The sequence below is a fragment of the Ambystoma mexicanum genome, chromosome 7q (assembly GCF_040938575.1).
Source record: "Ambystoma mexicanum isolate Mex_15411 chromosome 7q, UKY_AmexF1_1, whole genome shotgun sequence".
Classification (NCBI taxonomy): Eukaryota; Metazoa; Chordata; class Amphibia; order Caudata; family Ambystomatidae; genus Ambystoma; species Ambystoma mexicanum.
In genome coordinates this window covers 185,163,410-185,187,888 of record NC_090941.1, presented here as the reverse complement: position 1 = coordinate 185,187,888, position 24,479 = coordinate 185,163,410, and the positions used below count along the sequence as shown (strand labels likewise).

The window sequence follows — 24,479 nt, the reverse complement described above, 5'->3', positions numbered from 1 at the left end:
ACCTTCATAGAGCAGAGTATTCTAGTGACCTCATCTATTGTGAAAGTTTGGAGATAGTGGGTGGGGTTGGGGGAGAGTCCAAGGGAGGCTGGAGGACTGGGAGAAGAGTGGGAAAGGTGGAAGAAGAGAGTGAGGTCAGAATATCCTGAGCTTTATAAGTAACGTGGGTGGCCATTGCAGTGCAGAGGGCCTGAGAAAGAAGAGGTGAAGTAGAGACTGCAGATGGATTGGCTAGTTTAAACTAGCTATTATTCATAGTGAATCTGTCTAACAACCAATACATATGCACAGCTCATCATACCACTGACCCCATAACACAAAGCTAGACTGACTGTTTCTTTACCTGACATTGTGGCTAACATTTCTTGACTCATTGTACTTAGCCAGCATGGCTAGCAATTGTCTGGACTAAATCTGTGTTTACCATCCACCACATCTGCATAGCTAAACATTGCTGTATGAATGCATAGTACATAAGCTGCTAATCATTGAGTTAGACATCACACCAACTTTGCGTCTCACCATACTGCTCACTGTATACCTAACACATTGCTGAATTTCACTCTTTGTAATTGCCTGCATACCAAGCCCATAATCACATATACTCTGTTGGTGTGCAAATACACCCAACATTGAGCTACTTTGAAAGATTATGTTGGCCTCAAACTTTGATGGCTTTTTATACTACAACTGTGCACATCTATCATATAACTGAATTATATTCAACCACTAATGAGTAGTTGACTCACTATTTCACCTGCTACCTAGCACACAGCAAGATTGATTTGCTTGTATTTATACAGGTGTCTATAACAACTGTTTAACTTAATATGCATACATGAACACTTAGTGAACAGCCAGATTTGATTATTTATACTTACATGTACACCAAAAACATTAGGAGCTTTCACATAGGACTTTCACCATAACACCTCCATGATAAGATAAATGGCTTCTACACCTGATTAATCATCTGCATAGCTCCATCATGTGCCTCCATACCTAGTAATTAGGGATGTTGAATCCCTAGTGTTTGTGCCTCCATAATAACTGCATACGTATTTCTACTGCCTATATACCTAGAAGTTGGGCTACACCTCCATCGAGCTACGGACCCCCAATAATAGCAAATGGTCTCATCAAGAGACAATTCAGTCAGTTTACTGGGTTATGAAGCTGCGGTGGTCTCACCAGGTGACACCTGCCCAGTGGTCAACCAATCAAAATAAGAAGTCTCACTTAGTGTGACCAGTGCGTTACTCCCTAATTAGGTAATCAATTGTACATTATAACAAAACATGATTTTTTGCCTACATTTCTTATAAACAAACAATCACAAGAGCAGGTCAGTGTAAACTGGATGATTCCCAGTTGTAAATTATTATTTTAATAGGTAGCCAAATAGCCAATGCACGTTTCAACCTGATATCACAGGGCTTCATCAGGACTAAGGAAAATCAATCATCAATGAATCAAATTGTTACATTGATGATACATGAACATATAGGTATTATAGCAATCAATACATTAACCAGCATTGGTATATTCACATTTCACAATTGTTGTATTCATAAGTTGGTTCAATAGAAAACACCTCTGCAAACAAGTGTGGATTTGAGTGGTTGCTGGAGAAAACAAAATATACATGAAGAACTACCATTATTGCGTTCAATCCCTATGCCTAACTAGACACAACAAATGGCACGTACATCAATCAGTGCATATTCAGGTGTCTGATCATTTGCATATCTTCTAAAGGTACAGTGTGTACGTGCGTCCACCACCGCTACTACTAGAAAGTGACTTTTTCAATGTGATCCGATACTCAGAGTATAACGCACAGTCCCAAAAATCAAATCCTGAGGGCAGTTCTTAGGTTCAACTGCACATCATCCGGGTACCCACTCATGCTCAAAGAGTGTCCAGGTGGGCAAGGGTGGCAAATTCCCTCCTAATTCACCGTATTCCTTCAAATATTCAGGAACCAACAGGTGTGTAAAACGAAAGGAAAAGCAAGGTGCATGAAGAGATTGCAGTATAGTACCTTCTCTAGTTGCCAGAAGAGCAATTGCTTGATTCCTGTTTTCTCAAATGTGTTGAGTCCTCCAATGAAAGAAAAAGTCTTTCCAGCATATAGTGCAAAAGGGTGTTTGCAAATGATGCAGGCCTCAATACAAATGTAAACTAATATGCCCCACTCCAGAAACACTAGATGTTCACCCCATTGACATTACCTCAAATCAGCATCCAAGTTGCTCATAAAATGGATTTCTAAAAATCCCCAATGTCTCAGACAATCTAGCTGAGTTGTCCAAAAAATGTGATAGTTATCCTGTGAATTAATCAAAATAAACCTAATGACCTATTAAGCGAACGGAAATTATCCTCTAAACCAATGACCATCCCAAATGTTTGCAACATACTGCTTTAATCCCTTGCACTTCCAAGATAAACTCACAGAAGAGCTAAATGGGCCAATCTAATGTTATGGAGCCAAAAGTCAAAGTTCTAGTATGCTGCAACAAAATAAACACACCATCACGTTCAATTAAGTAAACTATTCTTTCGTTTCTATTTAACCAACAAGGTTAGACCAATGTTTCAAAACTATTGTTCCTTACACCATATTCCCAAATTCCCCAAATGGACTAGTTGGTAATTAATGTGGACAACCCCACAAAGAAAGAAACAGTCACCAGAGGTCCCACATTATAAAAATCAGTATCAGAAAACGTTGTCAGAAACAAAGAAAGAACAAGGAGAGATTTTGGAGCAGGCCTCACTACCCTTTCTGATCAGGAACCTCAAGACTCTATAGACTTCCCAGAATCTCAACACAAGAGACCACCTGCTCCCATCAGTCGCTGGGCTCCCTCATCCCACTCCTAGCTCAGTGCCTGGGCTCTCTCCTCCCCACCACAGACCCAGGTCTTTCCTAACCCTGCTCCCACCACAATCCCTGAGATCCTCCATCCTGAAACCAGCACAGTCCCAGGGTCAGTGGCAAATGGTGAATTGCTTTTGAAGGGGAGGAGCATAAATGTTTCCCCCCAGAGATGCCATAGTGACCGAGCATAGCGAGGGAGCCAAAACCAATCAAGGTTTTTTTTCCTCCTGGGAGATTTTGGTTTTAAATAATGCGTTACAATGTTGCATTTTAGAGCATCGTTTTAAACAAAATTGTCTCCTTGGCCTCACAGCAACTAACACACTCATACAATCAACGTGATTATGTTTGTATGCAAGGTGCTGGGGGGTTGGGGCAGGGGGAAAGCATGGTATTTTTTTCTGGATATCTTTGATAGATGTCAAGTGAAGAAATACCATCCCTATCCCATGGGCTCCAGAGCACCTCAGAAGGGGAGCTGCTTTTGGCAGGTGGGTAGGGAGATTGTGCAACAAAGGCCTTTTAAAATGTCTTTGTTGTAAAACCCCCCCACTCACCAAAATAACCTCCACACACCAAAACAAGCACACAAACAAACACGCACACACACACAAACATTCACACAGCATTCACACAGCAAGCACTCTATCTTTCACACAAGCATCAATAACCATACACTTACTCATAGCACAAGCATACACTCAGTCATGCACATATTTAAATACAAAATAAATGTCCTGATGTTTGCTCCCCGGTGCTCAAGCTCCTGTATCATGAACAGGAATCTTGAAGCAAGATTCCTGGTTCCTGCACGTGCATGGATGCTGAAATGCTCTACTTCAGCCTGCTCCATCTATATTTGCAAGGAGGCAGAGGTGGTCCACCTCGCACATACAGACAAGCAGTTTCCCAGCCAGCATTTCCAATGAGCTATGCAAGGCTGGCGAAGCAAAACTCTCCCAGCCTTGCATGGCTCATTTTATTTATTTATTTGATCGTTTTTTATAACACGCTTGATACCGGACTTGAGTTTGGTTTATAAGCGCAGATCTGGGATTCAAACCTCTGTTGCTCTGCATGGTCTTGCTTTCAAGACCGGTGCTATCCTCCATTGAGCATGTGTGGCTGGGGAACTGAACTGTCAAAGGGAAACAGTTTTTCCCGTTAACAGTTCAGCAAGGCCAGGAGCACTCCCTCGGCTGGAAAAAGCAGCTACGGAAGTGCTATGGAAGTGCTCATTATTTCACTGGGCTGGCTCCTCCACAGTGGATGAGGGGGCCACTGGGTCAACACCCCCATGCTCATTATGGACGAGCTGCCCCTGCTCAGGTCTCCCCCTGTGCACCTCCTTTTTTTAACATTTCAGGCTGGGGTCTTGCATCCCCCTTGTGGGAAAGAGAATGTGGACTCCCGGGGGGCTCACCCCACAGTTTGAATACCTCTGCCCTACACCATCCACCACAACCACAAAGCAAGAAATAAGAGATTTGCCCGACCCCAAGAAGAGCCTGCTAAGCCTCTTTGAATATGAAAGCCTCAACTTGTAGCCCCTGAAAACAACTGAAAGCAACCTCGAACAACCCAGCAGCTCTGACCCAAACAGCCAAACCCACGCAGAAATGATAGGCTCCTGATAAATGCACGTTCTGTCTCCAAGCACTTCTCTGATATTGTTGACCATCTTCAAAAGACTAGATAGACTTAATCTTCATCACAGAATCTTGGCTCTCAGATGATCAATCCCCAATTATCAATGAGAGTATCCCATCATGGTTCAAGATCATCTGTGCTAATTGCAACTATGGGCAAGGAGGTGGCATAGTGCTGGTGCAAGGGACTCCTTCGTAGTCTCAACTCGCATCATTGACACCGTCCCAGACTGTGAAACTCTTGTTCTGACCTGCTCCATCCCTCCCACAGCTACACTAGGCTTCCTTTTAATCTACAGAACTCCCTCATACAGTCCTCACTTTGCTGACAAACTTGCTGCTGCCACCCTGTCATTTGATCGTCAACTACTAACTATATTTGGAGATTTCAACATCTGGCTCGAGAAAGAAAACAACGCTTTTACAAAGTCACTTGGAGTGAACCTTGCTGCATTATACCTCAAACAGATGGTCACAGCTGGACACACTCTGAGTGGAATTTTTTGTAATGAAAACATAATCAATGTTTGTTCCCCAGTGCACCTGCCCTGGGGTGAGGGAGTCACTTATCTAGCCCCTTAACAATATTCACAGAGACAGCATGCATTACAGAATCTTCAAAAGAACATCTAGCACAACCAGACCATGGAAAGAAGTACACAACCTTCTACTAGAAAGACAGCAAGTAACCACATCTACTCTAGCTGTAGATGAACCAACAGCCACATTGGATATAAATCACCACCACATTCACAAGTGGATTATTTCCATGTTGGACTACATTGCCCCTAAAAAAACCTTTAAAAAAAATAAACTAGCCAAATGGTTCACCCACAGACTGGGCCGGGAGGATAGCTCAAGGGCTAAGCATTTGGCAACACAAGTATGAATCCTGGTACCGTGTTATAAAATCACTTAAAAATGGAAATCAAGAAACTGGAGAAAATCTAGAGAAAGAACAATCTACACATTAGCAAATTTGCCTACAATCAACAGTCACGCCTTTATAGGGCTGAAGAACTCAAGGCACAGAAAGCACACTACTCCAAGTGCATTGAGTTGGCACATCACAGCGAATGGGAAATGTATATGATCATCATAGATTTCAAATACCCTGCATCCAGTAGCACAACTCCTAGGCCTACACATGGGCTCTGTGACCAGATTGCTACATATTTCAGCCAAAAGATCCTACACATCAAGGATCACCTTGACAATAAAGGACACTCTCACCAGCACAACACTGATATCCCACAAACCTCCCACTATCTCCTCTCTATTGTCTTTCAGTCTTCTATCTGCAGAGGACCTGTAAACTACCATTGACTCATGCAACTCATCAGGATCCCCTGAGGATCCATGTCCCCCCAATCTTTACAAATCAATCCTGAAATCTCCAGACTAAGAGCCTGTCTTCTTATCCATCCTCAATGACTCCATCAGCACTGGAAGAGTCAGCTCAGTTGAAATCTGCCTACATCATACCTTTGCTCAAAAAGCCCAAAGCAGACCAAGATGACCCAGACAACATTTGCCCCATCTCAAACATTTATTTCATTGGGAAACCTCTGGAAAAATGTATATATTGCAACTCAGGACTTCATTGAAATAAACCATTTCCTGACTGAGGCACAGCATGGTTTTTGACCTTATAGGAGTACATAATAGGCTCTGCGCTCCATCTGGGATACACTTTAAAAAAATGTGGAGAGTGCGCTCATCCTGCTAGACATCTCTTGCAGATTTTGACACTATCAGTCACAAGATTCTCCTAAAAAGACAGCAGAATATTTCTACTAAGCACAATCTTGTGCCCCTGCAACTTGTGACCTCGCACACTCGCCTGCGGTATACCCCAAGGAGCCAAACCCTCACCTTTACTTTTCTACATCTACAAGACACCCCTACTTGACATCATGAATAAATCAGGTTGCCGCTGTTACAACTACAAAGATGACACCCAAACAATCTAGAAATGTGTGAACCACCCATCGCCAAACTCGCCCAGACATTAAACACTGCCTTGCGCAGGTGGACACAGCAAACATATTAAAACGAAAACCTAGCAAAACAGAGCTGATGTTCTGTAATCCTAGTTTATTCTTTATTTTTTATTGAGCATTTGTAAGGCACTTTATACAACAGAATTGTGTTTCAAATTGCAAACTCTGCTAAATAGGTTCTACCTCCACGACATTCTTGTGGCCTGTTGGGATGGGTTCCTGCCCTATACCACCAACCATGGTAAGAAATCTTTGGATAAAAAAGAACAACACCCTCACCCTTGATCCACAGGTCAAAGTCATCGTCAGAAATGGTGTCTCTGAGCTGTGCATGGTACAGTGCATCTTGCCTTACTCAAAATTCACCCACAGGGGTATATCCATCATTTCTCTAATGCTATTCAAACTAGGATATGCTAACAGCCTCTATCATGGACTCCCAGATTACCTAATGAGGATTTTCAAAGAGTCCGAAATACATCAGCAAGAACACAGCTCATTATTAAGTGATTTACATTTCATGCCACTATTTAATACTCTCCACTGGCTCCATCAAAAAAAGGGTGCATCTCAAAACCTTGTCCATAGTCCATTGTTAATACCACCTCGTTTGTTTCAACATGAAACTCCTTCCAGGACACTTAGGTCCAGCAATGCTGCACTCGTCCTAGTCCCTAACTTCAACAAGAACTGGCAAGGAGGATCCTGTTTTTCAGTTTTAGCCACAAAATTGTGGCACACCCTACCCAAAAAACCTCATTAGGGTTTTGCTCTCTTTTTCAAATACCACATGTTTGTGATCTTGTTCTAGTAAGGGTCCCATTAGTTGGGCATCCACAAATTCCACCAATGCAGGGCTTGGGACCCCTCAACGGAGGGTTGGCTTTTCTCTGGTCTTCTGTCAAATCTCCAACCCCCACTTTTGGTCCTCTCTGTGTCGACAAGGTTTTCCACCTTCACAATCTCTTGGTCTAATATTTTCTCACACACCAGTTGGGATATAGGCTGGCCGGGTTTTATGACATAAGCAAGATTTCCCTGATTAAAGGGGACCACATTCACCTAACCTGTGTAGTCACCATCAATGACTACAGCCGCAACAACTAGAGTAAAATAATCCTGAATTGGGGACGGTCTGCCCACATGTGCCTTTTGCAACCTCCACTACAAGACCATTCTTGATCAGGGTTTTATCCCGGGATGGAATCACCACCTCTTTATATCGTTATAGGTCACATACTGCATACCTGAGTGTGGCTTAAATTAGTGTGGCTCTGTTGGGGACTCGGACAGTTTTTGTTAGTCATCCTATCCATAGCAATTTTCTAGGCTGTGAGCAACTTTTGAACAACAATCCCACAATGACATCATGTGACACGTGGCCTTAAGAACAGCAATGATTCAATAGATGGTTCAAAGGTCTATATTATACAGTATTCAACTGAGGCTAATGGGTCTTAGAGTGCAGGAATAGCAGGATACTCTAATAGCACTTCGAAACTACAGATTGGCTCTACCTACTGTCTAGAATGCTGGTGACCAACGATTATCAAAACACCAGGATGAAGTAAGCTAGGTGTAAAAATAATGGAGTCAATAACATTGGATCTCTGTTTACCTCAACATCCTGGTGGTATAGGCCCTTACAGTTGCACATCACCTATTCCTCTTGCTTGCCCCAGCAACAATATCTCAACAATATCTCATTCACATAGATTGAGGATCCTTTCTCTTTTGAAATATGCAAAGAACATATTATTTAAAATGTGGCCTTTAATCATGAGTTGGGAATTCTAGCCACTAGCGAATTTCCAAGTATATTGCCCCCAAATCTAATGGATGTACCTACAAAAGTAAGGGAGGACCCTAGGTATGGCAGGGTGAGGCCTTCGAGGGAGGCTCTTAATGAGGTATACAAGGCTATCTACTTCCAAAACCAAACAATCTTTAGTTTAACTAATTTGGAGGGGCAAACCGGTGTAACCTAAGCTTACCTGCCATTACTGTAAAAATTATGTTATGGAATGTGACCGGTATTAAATATAAGATGTGGGATGATGATTGGGGCTTGTTCCTGAGAAATCTTGATATTAATAACATACAAAAAACACGGATTCAGGACGAGTTTGCCTTGCAAGGCTATCACAGCTATACTTTAAACGTGATCGAAACCAAGAGGGGGTGTAACAAGGGGGGACTGGTAACATTGGTAAGCAAGTCGATCGGATTTAATGTAAACAGAATACTCCAAGATTCAAAATATCTGATAGTCCTTTCCCTCTACGATGAGAAGATCCATAGGAAGCTGCTTTAACATTTATTACTCCCCCAAAACAGGTTGTCACTTTATAATTTTACTGAAGGATTTTCTAGGTGTCCCTCTAATGTCACACTTGGGCCAGGTCCAGCAGAGGACACTGAGTTGTTCCTCATGGAAGATGTATGCAATATCCCACAGAAGCCAGGTGCCAACCCCAGGTTTGACAATGGCAGTAGGATGCTAGACGTATTTATGTCAGATTTTGCTTTGGTAGAGCTAAATGGAAGATTTAGGGATGGTAAACCACCAAAGAGTACTTTTTTAAGAGAGGCAAAAAACACAAAGTCATTGACTATGCTATAGCAAACTGCTTCCTCTTTAAGAACATTTGGAAATTTGACATAGCTAGTTGAATGAAGAAAGACCACTACCCAGCAGAATTAGTAATAGGCTTGTTTGAGGGGTAACTTGGAGCTATAGGAGACAGCTTGTCGGAGGATAGTTTTCTTGACCAATCTCCGTGGCCACATGCCCTAGATCCCCCATGGTTTGATAAGCATTGCAGAATAGAAAAAAAGAAACTGAATACTCTTGCAAAGTGTCAAACTTATAGCACAGGCCAGAAGCACGAGGCTAATGCCAAAGACAAGAAACTGTTAAAAAACAAAAAAGATGAGTTTGTCATAAAACAGTTGGAACTGTTAGAGGATGACATAGCCGCTAGAAATATTAAACTGTTTTGAAATGTGTGGCGAGGGCCCTGTAATATAATCCCTCGTACTAAAGGGATGGCCCATTACCAGGAGCTATTTAGGGATTCTGAGTTTGAGACAGCTACACACAAGAGAAAGAAGCTCCAAAAAGTTATATTATTTCTCACAGGATGAGATTAAGAGGGCTATAGCCTCTACTAATGGAGGTCAAGCTTCAGGTCCTGACAGCGTGTATTCGGAGATGATCTAATGGCTGAATGAATAGAAGGTCCTCATCTTGCCCAAAGCGTATGATGCAATTTGTAATTGGGCATACTGCAGGTATCACAAAAGCATAGCCTGATATTTCCAATATATAAAAAGGGCCAAATCAGTGACCCCCAGTGTTACAGACCTATTTCTCTTCTGGATGCATCATATAAAAACTTTGTAAAATGCTTACTCTACAGAATAGAAGAATGGGTCTATGACAACTCAATCTTCAATTACTACAAAGCTGGCTACAGAAGTGGGTACTGCACGATCGATCACTCTCTGACCCTGAACACTGTAATAGAAACGTATTGTGTTGTCGCAAGGCGTGTATATGCAGCCTTTATCAATTTGGAAAAAAAGTGTTTTATTCGTTCAACTGCAATACGCTCTGGTGGAAATTAAACTTTTTAGAAATGCCAAAAGGGCTTCTAAATTTGGAACAAGTATGCTTTAAAGATACCACAGAAATGGTCATGTATCGAGGGAAAGATACCACAGAACTGGTCCGTGTATCGAGGGAAGAAAGCTTTGTGGAGATCTTCCCGAATAGCAGTGTGGTGAGGCAGGGCTGCCCGCTTGCCCCACTTCTATTTATTATGTTTTTGACAGATTTCGATTGAAATGCAACAGGGAGGAGGACAGTTTGTTCTCCCTATTGAAATCTGGTTCATATAGTGCACTCCTATATCCCGACGATATGGTAATTTTTGACATGACACCAGACAGTCTTCAGCAAGATCCACACTATGCTGAAGAATATCTGGGTCCACGTAAGCTAAAAATAAACAAGCTCAAATAAAATATAATGGTATTTGGGTAAGAAGGTAAGTCAAACAAGTAGTCCCTTAATAACACCAACATAGAAACAGTGGAGGAATATTCATACACGGGGCTAACATTTATGAGATGCAGGGAGTGGTCTGCGCATATTAATAACATAGAATCAAAAACCTCCCTGATGGCCAATGAAATCCTAAGATGTTATTATATGTATGGAGCCTTAAGACCCGAAAAATGCCTAGAGGTGTATTAATCGAAGCTCCACCAAATGACCCTGTATGGCAGAGAAATCTGGGGCCAAACAAAATGCCCCAATCTTGAAGTGGTACAAAACACATTTTTACGGTAACTAGTAGGTCTCCTACCAGGTATCACATCCTCCATTACGGCTGCTCGTCCCTCCTTACACTTACCTGCAAAGGCAGTCATGGCACACACACCAAGGCGGCGGCATCCTACCCAACGAGTGAAAACACCAGCATGCAATCCGGGGGTTTTCCGTCCTTCATTTCGTTGGCAGTTGCCATGGAGACTTACACACAGCTGTCAACGTCCCCGGTCTTCAAGGTCATCCATGCGGCGCAGAGAAAGACTCCCACAGCAACCTCGATCATCCTGCATCACGTGATCAAGATCACGTGACAATCCTCACTCTGCACGCTTCCGTGGTTCACATCACGTGACGGCATCAAACGAGTTCAAAAGCATCCGAAAACACGGAAGCAGTGATTCACAGCTGATCTCATGAGGATTGTTTGGCGTTTCTTGTTTTTCCCTTCGAATCACGTTTACTACGACCTCGGACTGCTCAACGGACCTGATTTTTGTCTTCTCGCTGGATTTTGGAACTATTTTCTTTATGACCTCGGATTGCCTTACAGACTCGATCTTTGTCTACTCCTCGGAATTCGGAACTCCTGTCCCTTATGACCTCAGACTGCTCAACGGACCTGATTTTTGCCTATCCCCTGGATTGCCTCTGATCAATCTCTCTGGAGCCTTGGATCTTTGAACTCTGCATCTTGGAACTTGTGTTTTCGGGTCTTTGCCATCTGACCCAGGTGTTATCCTCTTACTAGCCGTGCGGAACGCCTGGTCTTCTCGCCCTCGACCTCCTGCTACCCACTACATTCAAGGCACTGCTGTCATACACTGGGGTAAGCCCTCTTCCAAATGGTGATTACATTGTATTTCCTTAGTACTGCATCTGTTTAAATAATCACTTATTGCTTACAGTGGTCTGGGGGTTCTTCCGGTGTTCCTGGTTCCTGATTGACGGCTCACAACACATGTGGCCTCAAAGATTGCACAGGCAGTTTATTTCTCCTGCCTGTGCGGTACTTGGGGACGGAGGTACGATAATCTGCACGACCATCAAGTTCAGAACACCAGGAACCTGAAATAGCACTCTGAATTCAACTAGATCTCGAGTATAGCCCAAGAGGCAAATTCAAGACTCTTAGTTTATTTTCTAAAGGCTAATTTGGAATTCTCCACGAATTTGAATTTGAATGCTGGGTTATCTGAAATGATGAATGCCCAGGCCAGATCAAAATACCAATGGTACAATTTAGCCATTATCTTGTGGAAGGCATGGTCGATTGAAGATAAAAATAATGATATATACTGATTAAGCAATCTAACAGCTTCAGGATACAAATCAAATGAAAGCAACCAAATGTGGAAGAAATGCAGATATGCAATTAATAAATAATCTACCTCACTTAGATTACATGCAGACTGTTGGTCACAAATTCAAGGGGATATTACTAGGATTGGATCGCTAGTCTATCGAAGGTTGTTGCTTCTTGTTAGATTGAATCTATTAAATAAAAGTACTTTTACTGTGCGTGTTTTAAAGTGATGATGAAATGTTGATGAGACCTTATTGTTCTTACTGTCTTTATGTAAATGGAGAAACTAGAATAAATTATATATTTGTTTTCATTATTTTAATGCATTTTTGCACCAGATAAATGTTTGCCCTAAGCATAGCTCATCACGCTGGTACACAAAATGAGTCAAAAATAGGTTTTATACCAGGACAATGTTTTCCTTAGTGCTAATTGAACTTGATACAGTGCAAGGATTCTGTAATACCTTCTCAAACCTGCACCATTGAAAGGGAGGCTTTTTTCCAATAGCTTTAATTGAATCACATTTAAGGACTTCCTGTTTTTGCTGATAAGGCATAATTACTTAAACTATTTGCCCAGGATCATACACTTTGCTAAAGCATGAAACCAGGATTTTAAACTACTATATCATATGATTTATAAACTAGACCCCATACCTTCAGAACTCTAGCTGATGAAAAATATTTAAGGGGTGGGCTCCCACGATCAAATATAACGCTGTCTTGTACAATTTACTTGCAAAAAAAACCCCACATCGTATAGCAAAGTAACAAGACAATGAATAAACATGTTAAAACAAAAGAGTATCATTGTGGGCATTATTTTCAAATCCTGGATGAAATACTATGAGTTCCAGAATGTATGCCTGAAAAATCTTATTTTTTAAACCATCAAATTGTTAACCCTTGAAGACAAGGAAATAATGTGTGTGAGACTATTGCAACTATAGTAGTTTACAGAAACCTACAGCTTGTTTTTCTGCTTCATTTTAAGAAAATGTGAAAACATCAAGGATGGAAACTAGGCTTTAAAAATGTAGTTTTATTTTCTTGCTAATTTTAATTTTTTTGCAAGTATCAACAGATTTGGTGGTAACTTAGCTCTCAATCGGCTTTCAGTTAAAAATGTCCTATCGACATTCCTGTCGCCTAACAAGATAGAAGTGTTAAAAAGTAAATGCCAGGTCTTTGTTAAGTGTCTGCCAACAGTACTGTGTCTGTCCCAAGTACAATTTATCATCAGCATCCGGTGCTTCACAAATAATCCTGGTCAGTGAGGTTCATTAATTAATGACCCATAACTGTGTGGTGAGGCGTATTCCCATATCGCCCAGTGATCTTATATGCTTGCCCACTCTCTTGGGAAAGAGAGATTTCCATGCTGCTATTTTTGATTCAATTGAAAAATGTACAGGGCACAGTGGAGCAGCTGTAAACTATGGAAAATGTCATAAGTAGAGGGAAAAACTGTTTTCTCAAAATACCAAAAGTGGCTCAAGTCTCTACCGACATTGTTAAGAGGTTTACATATATACTCATGAAGAATCACTTTTGCAATCTCACGCATGCGTCTGCTTCAACTAGGACATTTAAAGAGCGTATGTATTCTTACGATTTCAAAACAGAGAAATTGATTTCAGACTCCCAACCTCATTCGCAGGAGTTCATTTAAGTAGATGTTTTAACATTCAATATAGGTTTTGGAAGTGCCCAGAACAATACATAAACGATAATGGGGATTCATATATCTCTTTGCATCATTTAAGAAGAGTGGAAAAGTCGCTACAATACTAATATATGACACTGTAAGCGTCACTTTGACTGGTTTAAGAATAGTTGAGGGACAGGGGTGATGCTGTTGCAGGGCATGGCAGGCTAGATGCGTCTCAGAGTTGCTCCGCTCTGACAACACTGGTTAGGGGCCCTTTAAGCCCTCAGACTGCATGACTCAGAGCCTTTCTGGCCTCATGTGGGAGCAGACCAGTAGGGGCGAAGACTGCGCAGCAGAAATCCGGTCGGACGACAAGGCTAGCAAAGAAAACACCCTTTCTCGCATAGCTCCCGTCAGAGCCAAACATGGTGGCCTGTCACTGAGCTGCGATTGATTGCTGCCATGGACGAACGATTTATTTCATCCACTGCAGTATCGGACCCCAGGTCGAACATTTAAGCAGGTGATTGCTCTCCCATGCAGCGCTCCCTGGGGCGCTGATGGCACAGATAAGGAGACAGGGGTAGAGGTACCCTGACCGGGCCTTCACCTGGAAGGAGCAACAGAGGGCCTGCTGCTGCACCTGGGGAAATAAGGACAATGGACTTGACGACCCCCAGTGGCACAGGGGGGATGAGGGGCTTGGGTGGAACGGATGGCAGCCCCTGTATATTCATTTAAAAACAGAGTGCTACTTCAAAAAAGGCAACTATGCAGGATTGGTCTACACAAGTGGGCATTTGACAAATGACAGTGCTGTCTCACATATGATGGTGAAGTAGAAGGGAAAAGGGAAAGAAAATGCATGTGCAGCCAAAAATAGACGTGTTCACGGTCCCTTTGAGGGAACTCACGAGTTGTGTGGAGGGCTTAAAAGGAAGTGGTATGGAGGTGCCCCAGTCAACGCCTTCAATAGGTGAACCACTCCTTGCAATAAAGGATTCCAAATCCTCGCTGGAGAGAGAAGTGGACACAGTGGGGGCCGAGGTGAGCCTTTTTACAAAACGGTTTACAGAAAATGTCGGCGAGAGTGGGGGAAGCAGAGCGCATGATCTCAGAAGTAGAAGATGCACTGCAGCTGATGAGAAAAGACATCCAGGAGCTTAAAAATAAAACTAGATGTTTGGAAGAAAGGGTGGAAGACGCAGTGGGGCGGGCCCTCTGTAACAACATCAGGATATTGGGTCTCCTAGAGAACATTGAGGGTCCCTCCATGAAGTTGTAACTCAAAAGCTGGTTGAAGCACTGATAGGGCCATCAGGTATTTCACGATTTATTCAGTGGAAAGGGCCCACAGAATGCCAAGCAGGGGAGCGATACCGGGAGCCCACCCCAGACCAGTCACAGCCAGACTATTGAATTATAGGGATTGTGATGTGATATTGCAGGCATCAAGGAAAAAAAAGGCCTAGACAGGTAAAAGGATTCAAAGTTACGTTTGATCCGGAATTCACCGGAGCAGTATAGAAGGCCTGACACTCGTTTGAAGATGTCAAAAAAAGGTTACGAGAAGCAGAGATCAAGTATGCCGTGCTCTTCATGTCGGCCCTCTGAGTGGTGGGACCTAGAGAAGCCAGAATGAGGCCTGGGGCTGTGCGGATGGCGAGGGGCTCGTCGATCGAACTCTTCTCGGGAGGTTGAAGAGCACACCCCAAGTTGAGCAAGATAGCTGAATTAGTCAGAGACTTGACACACGTAAGCCAGCAAGAGCAAGAACAGTTTAGCAACCTGGAGAAGGCTCAGATATGAGCAACATAGTCTGAACGGAGTGAGAGAGACACAGCAAGCACACAAACCCGGATCGCCCACCAATGGGTGGAGATTGGCAAATTTCAGACCACACCCTGATACTTATTAATATATAGGGGAAGGAGAGTAAACAGAGGGTGCGGGGGGCTGGAGGCTTAATGCGTTCAACTTGAAAAACTGAATTAGAGGCCTATTTCCCAAATAATACTGGGACGGTGAACAGCCAGTCCACATTATGGGAGGCCAATAAAGCAGTCTTAAGGGGGAGAGTGATGCATGTCATGAAGCAGCATCATAAAGACAGCATGGAGAGGCTAGAACAATTAGAACGCAAGGTTGCGGTAGCGGAGGGAAAACCATGTTAGACACAACACAAAAGACAGCAAGCGGCAGCTAACTAAGGCAACACATTTGTATGGCACCTTGGCTAGAAAAAAGGCAGGAGGGCTCTAGATGGGTGAGGGAAATTAGAGGGGCTGAGGGGGACACAAAGTGTAAGAGCAAAGAGATAGCAGAGACATTTGCAGACTACTATAGAGAGCTGTACCGTAATCCGGCCTTGGGGAACACCGCCATGGTAGCACAATATATGGGAGAAACAGAGCTATCGCAAGTGAGTCCTAAACAAACTTGGGACAGGCTGGAAATAGACCCAACTATCCAGGAGATCCAGCTAGCAATAAGCCAAGTCCGGGAAATCTTCACGGCCCAATGGGTTCCCAGCGGAATTTTAGAAACTAGTGGGGCTGGGGCTGGCGGAAGAGATGAGGACCATGTTTCTGGAATGCCTTGATGAGGGTACTGTACCGGGGGATCTTAGTCAATCAACGGTAGTGTTGATACATAAAAAAGTGAAACCCCAGATCAATATAGTGCATATTGCCCAATTTATTTAATTAATGGGGGGGGTAAGATATTAGGGAAAGTTCTAGCTAACAAACTACTACTGGGAATTGGCCAACTAATCCATCCCAACCAATGCAGGTTTGTGCCTAGCAGGGCAACCAGAATGGATCTGCCCTTAGTGCATCTTCCTCCCTAGAGGGCCCACACGTAATAATTGCTATAGACTCAGAGAAAGCATGTGCCCCTGTGGCGTGGGAATACCTCTTTGTGGTGATGGCGAGATTTGGCTTTGGGCCCAGATTTACGAGCTGGGTGAATCTATTATATACCAATCCGGTGGCAAGGGAAAAAGGTACATAGGTGTACCGCTGGAGCTTTCCCACTTCAGAGGGGAACCCGGCAGGGATATGATATCACCACTACTGTTCTTGTAAGCAGTGGAATCCTTGGCCCAACCAACGGGTGAGAACAGATCCCCAGTTAAAGGGTTGCATATGTCCTGAGGGAGAGGGAGACTTCATCTCGTATTATCCCGACAACGTCCTGATCTATTTGGGGGACTCCAAGCACACCGGCCCGAGGGTAATAGAAGTATTTAGGAAGTTTGGGGAGGTCAGCAGACTTAGAATGAATTGGGATAAATCCGAACCTATGCTGCAAAAAGAAGAGAAGGACGCTACGGATGTCTGCTCATGATAGTGAAAGACTATTAAATACTTGGGCATCAGAGTTGGCGTGGTGGAATCAATGTTTATCCAGAATAATCTGGACCAGGTTCTGGATTGGCTAAAGGGTGATGCCAAGCACTGGGTGACTCTTCCCATATCCTTGGTAGGGAGGGCAAAGCTGTTTAAAATTATGTTGTTACTGCATCTCCTCTATGTATCCAGAATACCCCTGTGAAGGTCACACAGAGGGTGTTTAGTTCGAGAGACTGCAAATGGAAATTATATGGGGAATAACATCCCAAGAATATTGTTTAAAACGGTAAATAGATCAGCTTTGGATGGCGGCTTGGGGGGCCCGAACATGCAGCATTATTATTGGGCTGCCCAGCTGATTGCGGCAAACGAATGGTTGTTTGGTGGAAGGGGATTATCACATGTTGAGCTAGAGCTGAACAAAATGGGATCACAGCCACCCATACAGGTGCTGTATGGAAGTAAGCCAGCACATCAAATAACAAACCAGGGGCTTGTACACTTGATTCACACAAAGCAGCTTTTGGGGCAATGGGTTGGGGGGAATCGTGAGCATGGAAGCGCCCATATGGCGAATGCAGATTTGATGGAGGTGTATAAATTGGGTATGCAGAGAATATCGCAGAGCCAGGGCATTAGGAAAGTGAAAGATATTTTAGTACAAAGTCCACTTGCCTCTTTTCAACAACTGCAGGGGGAGTATGGCCTACATGATTGGGACTGCTATACATATATTTGGCTTCAACATGCCATAGCCCAAGAACAACAAGACACTTGGGATATACCCAAGAGGTCCCTGATAGAGGCCAACCTACTGGATGTGAAAATTAGGGGGCAGGCAATCACTCAACTATAGCAGATGCTAAATAGTGCTAAATAATTTCACGTCAAAAACTTTTCCGAAACCTAGAAATAAATGGGAGGCAAACCGAACCGGGGAACACTGGAGGAGGAAGACTCGGTTGAAGTGATGCGCTCACCAAGAGAAGCAAGAATAACTATGCGGCTATGTCTAATTCAATATAAGATATTACATAGAGTATACTATAGTAGGGATGGCAGAGCAGCTGATGCCATGCGTCTGAAATGTAGGGCAGAAGTAGCTCTATCTTCCACAAGGTTTGTGGGAGTGCCCCAAAGTGCAGTCCTTTTGGGAACTAGTCAGAGATAAGCTATCAGGGATAGCAAGTTCACCATTACCATACTGCCCCAAACTGATGATTTCACATGTATGTGGGGACTCAGGATTCAACATAAATGAAAAAGGACTTATCAGGACCGCTTTGATGATGGGTAAGAAAGTGTTGGCAACAGAGTGAGGCAGCTCGACACCACTAAATATACATAGATGGCAAGATGGGATGGATTACAACAGGCAATAAGAAAAAAGAGTCTATACGGATAGGGGATGACCCCAAAGGTGAAAATAAATATGTGCCCGATGGATGGAGTTGGGTGAGGCAATGGTTTGAGGACAACCAATGGGGAGTAAAGGGAGAAAAATTGGGCCGCAGAGGAGCAGCAGCTCATCTAAAAGGGGGCCAGTACATGGCTATGGATGGGGGTGGATTCAGTATGGAGGAAGCACTGAGATTGGCAAGGGGAATTCTGTATGGTTTCATACTGATTGACTTTTTGTTTAAGTTGTTTGTTTTGATTGTTGATTTGAAAAAAAAAGAATAGTTGAGGGACAGGAGGCATGTCTCCTCAATTTTACACTCATCCCGTTCGCTATGACAAGAAGAGAAAAAGCTAAAAAGAAAAAGCTGGAAGTGCAATGTGGGAGACTTCAGCTTTCTCCTTGCAAAGCCCACAAACGCTGCAGAGGCAATCTGAGGCAGGTGGTTGCCCCAGCACATATCATGATCTTGAGAGCCTTCGAACCATGCAGCCGGGTGGTAGAATGGGAGACACTCCGGCATTGGAAAACCTTTTCCCCGTGAAGTCTTTAAATGCTGAAAAGACAGCCACGGACAAGGCAACTCCTGTGGGCCACATATCACAATCTTCAGAGCCTTAGGACACTGATGCTAGGAGGAGGAGAAGAAGTCTGCAAAGGCAGCCAGGGGGCAGGGGCACCCCGGTTCTAATCATAATCTTGCGAGCCTTAGGAGCCTGAAGGAAGGAGGCAGAGTGGGTGAATTATGAAATTCTCTTCTCCCACAACAGTGTTCAGGTTGCAATGGAAGGAGCATACATGCTGCATATCACTGTCTTGAGAGCTTTAGGACCATGGAGCAAGGAGGCAGGGCAGGATTCAGTATGGCGTAGAAAGATTTGTTTCCCTGAAAGGGCAGGAATGGAATTTGGTGATACGAGCCTCCCACAATTCATATAACAATCTTGAGACCCTTAGGACCCTGAAGCCATGAGGTAAGAGGCATGAAGTACAAGGCACTGTAGCACTGAAAAGAGGTCTTCCCCAGTGAAGGCTGCAAAGGCAGACAGTGGTGGGAGGCTGCCACGTGGCATATGATCCTCCTTTGGCAATTTTAGATCGTGTAACATTGTTTTTTGGAATATTACACTTTATAATGTGTGTCTGTTTATTGTTGGAGCAGGGCTCGACAGATGTGCCGCAAAAAGAAGCACGCCCACACGATCGCAGGTTAGTAACTGACGGCGCACTCCATGACTGTCCCCTTTATTTTTTCTGTGATGCAGAATGCCCTTCCATCGGTGCCGTACTCAACACATACCTCCTTAATCATAACTAAACAAATCAGTATCGACCTCAAAATTCACATTAGCATTATGAAGCATATTTGGGCCCCAATGTTCATTCCACCATTTAGTCCTGCAACCTCGCTGGTAGCCTCCTCACCATTTTCTCTGGATACTGTCTCTCATTGGCTTGACTCCACTGCTGACTGTCTGTGGCTGGTACCTAGGGGCTATGATTTCATGTCGGTGGCAGGTCTACCTCTTCCTGCTCCGGGTCTGTGTAATCCTGGCCTCTTGTATTACCCTAATCTGGGGTTACTGCTGACCGGCCAATCTGCCGGAACCAGCTACATTTCCTTGTGACGCTCTCCCTGTCTCTGCAGTGGTGACTATTGACCCTTTTCTCTACATCGCTCCATGGAGAGATTTTGTATGGGAAACACAACTTGTGTGTGGTGTGGCGGTTTCTGATGAGTGCTGTGTCTCCCACTTGAATAGCTGGCATCACCAACTTGCTCCACTCTGTTTCTTTGTCGTTGTTCGGCCTTGTGAACCTTCTGGATCTTTTGCATGTCTACTACAGAGGTGCATCTGGAGCTGTACTCTGAAATTGCTGAGTGTGCCTTTGCCGGTGATACCCCTTTTGACGAGTGAGGGGTTATTCTGTATGCCATCAGGAATGTTACATGAGCCGATTTGAGATTGGTTTTCTATTCCAGCGCAATGTGAAAGACCTTGTTGAGGGTACTCATGTATCGTTGTACGTCTCCATTTGCCCTTGGCCAGCAGGGCATGATGCAGATGTGTTTAATCCCATATGCCTCCACACAATCTCAAAATGGTTGTCCCTGAAACGGTGCCCAGACGTGGGTTCCGTGCCTGCTGGGCCTAGAGACCCAAGCTACTCCTCACTGATAAGGCCCAACAAGGTTGAAACATGTCTGGGGATGCTTGTGGTCTCCTGCAGAAGAGATGTGGTCTAGCAGCTCGGGCTGGACTGCCCCTTTTGGGATGGGAACAAGCCTGATTTGCATATGGACTTTCCCCTTCTGTAATGGTTTGGCATGTGAAGAACGATGGTCTGGAGAGTTGCCCAGAGCAATGCCAGAGGTTAAGATTCATTCTAAGACTTCCAGCCATCACCTCTTTGTTTTTGCTTTGTAACCTCAAGTGGGACGGGTATGCCCAGACATAGGTCCTGTGCCTGCTGGGCCTACAAACCCAAGCTACTCCTCACTGATGAGGCCCAACAAGGCTGATACAAGTCTGGGGATGCTTGTGGTCTCGTGTAGAAGAGATGTGGCCTAGCAGTTCGAGCTGGACTGCCCCTTTTGGGGTGGGACCAAGCCTGATTTGCATATGGTCTTTCCCCTTCTGTAATGGCTTGGCAGGTGAAGAACAATGGTCTGGAGGGTTGCCCAGAGCAATGCCAGAGGTTAAGATTCATTCTAAGCCTTCCACCCATCACCTCTTTTTTTTGCTTTGTCACCTCGAGTGGGACGCGTATGCCCAGACATGGGTCCCGTGCCTGCTGGGCCAAGAGACCCAAGCTACTCCTCACTGATGAGGCCCAACAAGGCTGAAACATATCTGGGGATGCTTGTGGTCTCGTGCAGAAGAGATGTGGTCTAGCAGTTCGGGCAGGACTGCCCCTTTTGGGATGGGACCAAGCCTGATTTGCATATGGTCTTTCCCCTTCTGTAATGACTTGGCATGTGAAGAACTATGGTCTGGAGGGTTGCCCAGAGCAATGCCAGAGGTTACGATTCATTCTAAGCCTTCCAGCCATCACCTCTATGTTTTTGCTTTGTCACCCCGAGTGGGACGGCTATGCCCAGACGTGGGTCCCGTGCCTGCTGGGCCTGGAGACCCAAGCTACTCCTCACTGATGAGGCCCAACAAGGCTGAAACATGTCTGGGGATGCTTGTGGTCCCGTGCAGAAGGGATGTGGCCTAGTAGTTCGATCTGTACATGCTCCTTTTGGGGTGGGACCAAGCCTGATTTGCATATGGTCTTGCCCCTTTGTAATGGCTTGCTAGTTGAAGAACGTTGGTCTGGAGGGTTGCCCAGAGCAATGCCAGAGGTTAATATTCATTCTAAGCCTTCCAGCCATCACCTCTTTGTTTTTGCCCTGAAACAGTCCCCCATTGTCAGACCGCATCATGTCCGGCAGTCCGTGGCTCGCAGAAATGTTCTACAATACTGGGATGATGCAGTCGGCCGCTGTGGAGCATATAACTCACACCTCATGATAGTGTGAAAATTCATCCAGTAACACAAAGAAGTGCCTGCCGTGTTGGATTGTCCACACTCACCGCCTGCCATGGTATTGGTGCTCTTGTGGGTGATTTGATACGCAGTGCCTTTACCCGTGGGTTTGCTGCTAGGCACCATGGGGACCTACTTCTCCAAGTCTGGGAACCAGACCTTCCACCACAGTCTTGCCTTGGTCTTTGTTGCTCCCTGGTTAACCATGTGTGCTATTTCAAGCACCCTTGGTATCAACGCTGGGGGTACCACAATTCTTGACCCTCGCAGCAGGACGTCTTCTGCTCCCATGGACAGCTCTGCCCTCAATTCCCACAGTCCTGCCATGAAAACTTTGACAGCGAGTGTATATCTAGCCTGGTCTCCTGGAAACTACTTCCACTGGCCGCCGTGGAGTTGTTCGATCACTGCTTGCATCCCACTGTGCCAGCAAGTTGCCTTAGTGATTTGTGCCAATGTCATGGATTTGGGAGCCGCCATGTTGGATACCATGTGCACAAATGCCTCTACTTCATGTGTTTCTACTTCAGGATCGTGCCCCTGGGCGATTGGGTGCCTCGAGAGGTAATCAGCTGGATTGTTGACTCCTGGCCGGAACTGCAGCGTCACCTGTTATCTTTGAGCTCCAGCATCCACCTCTCGAGCCTCAGTGTCAGCATCAGCACTGACCCATTCAGAATTGGAAATTGCGACTTATGGTCTGTTACTACTGTGATTGGATGTCCAAATATGTACAGGTGAAAATGCTTAAACCTACATAGGATAGCGAGTGTCCCCCTCTCGATCTGCAAGTAGCATTTCTCTGTGGGCGACAGTACCTTGCTCCCATGTGCCATGGGTGTACACGTGCCATTGACTCTGGTTTTCACCAGCACCGCACCCAGCCCTATGGGGCTGGTGTTGATCCAAACCTCTGCCGACTTCATGAGATTGAAGAATGCCATCTTTGTTTCCGCTGCCAGTGCCTCCTTGGATTGTTCAAAGGCTTCCTGGGCCGCAGTCAACCACATCCATGCCGCCTCTTCCTTCACAAGGGCCCTCAGGGGTTCCGTGATTGTTGCTAGGTTCGGGATGAACATGCCAAACAATTCACCATCCACAAATAGCTCTGTTCCTCAGATGGGTTTGTCGGTGGGTGGAAGCCCTGTATGGCTGCTACCTTCTGTGGATCGGGTTCATACCTTCCCCTTAGAACATGAACCCAAAGAATTGCACTCAGGATTGTTGGAAGTGGTATATTTGCGTATGTAGTGTGAGGCCCTTATCCCTCAGTTGATGAAATACAGCTGCTAGTATATGTAGGTGCTTAGTTTCAGACTTTGAGTAGATGAACACATCGTCGCTTACATTTATGACCCCCTTTTAACTCAGCAAGCACCTCCCTATTATGGTATGCTGGAAGACTTCAGCGGCAAAGGAGATTCCGAACTAAGCCTTTTGTACTAGGCCAATATGCCTGGAGAACGTCATGATAGATCATGACTTCTCATTTAGCGGCACCTGGTAATATCCTGCTCTCGGGTCTATGGTGGAGAACACCGCTGTCCCCAGCAGGTCAGTAAGTATAACATCAAGGGTGGACTTGGTGTGCTGTTCCCTCTTGATGGCTCTGCTCACACATATACGCACCTCGCCTGATTGCTTGGGTTTTGGGGCAACCACTACCGGGGACACCCAGGGCGTAATCCCCTGCACTTGTTCGATGGTGTCCGCCTGCTCCATTCGCGACAACTCCTCCTTCACCTTCTCCCTTAGATTAAATGGTATGTGCCTGTGTGTCAGCGCAACAGGTTGGATCATTTCATCCAAATGCAGTTGGACTTCCTGCCCTCTTAGGCAGCCTATGCCTTTAAACAGGTCATCATATTCCCTGCATGGCTTGTCCACATCTGTGAGATATACTTGGAATGCAAAGTGTCCCAGGCCAGTGGAATGCATGCTATACCCCTGTAGGTAAAGATGTATATTTCTGGTGGTGATGGCCTTAGGTGTTGGTTGCAGTAGGTAATATTGGGCTGCAGGCATGTTGTTGACCAATGGTCTAGTGTCAATCAGCACCAGTTTCTGAGTAAATAATAGGGTCACATTACAGGGTGGCTGACATCTCCTTTGCTGCGTTCCCATTGTTAGCACTGAGATGAAGAATACTTCTTCTGTGTCGCTTGCATCTATGGCTGCGATCTCAACCTCCGGGTAGTAGTCTGCCAGCAACGCCATTTCAGATCCTGGGTGGTCCTCTGCCAGGGCGGTTAGCTTTACTTCTCTGCTCCTCTTTGGTGGCTGTGACCTTACAGGTGCCACAATTGGCCACGGGGCTTGGCAGACATTCACAATGTGTCCCTTCTTTTTGCAGCAG

General features: G+C 44.7%; 1 long non-coding RNA gene across 2 annotated transcripts in view; it reads right to left on the bottom strand.

Annotated features, from left to right (window-relative positions):
• LOC138528686 (uncharacterized) overlaps positions 1–24,479 on the bottom strand; it is a 285,554-nt gene that overhangs the window by 3,451 nt on the left and 257,624 nt on the right. Inside the window, exon 3 of one of the 2 annotated variants that reach the window (XR_011284205.1) lies at positions 907–1,002. The exons of the other annotated variant lie outside the window; for it this stretch is intronic. This is a non-coding gene — a long non-coding RNA (uncharacterized lncRNA). Of the gene's footprint in view, positions 1–906; positions 1,003–24,479 lie in introns of those variants that run through there. 2 annotated transcript variants of the gene reach the window in all.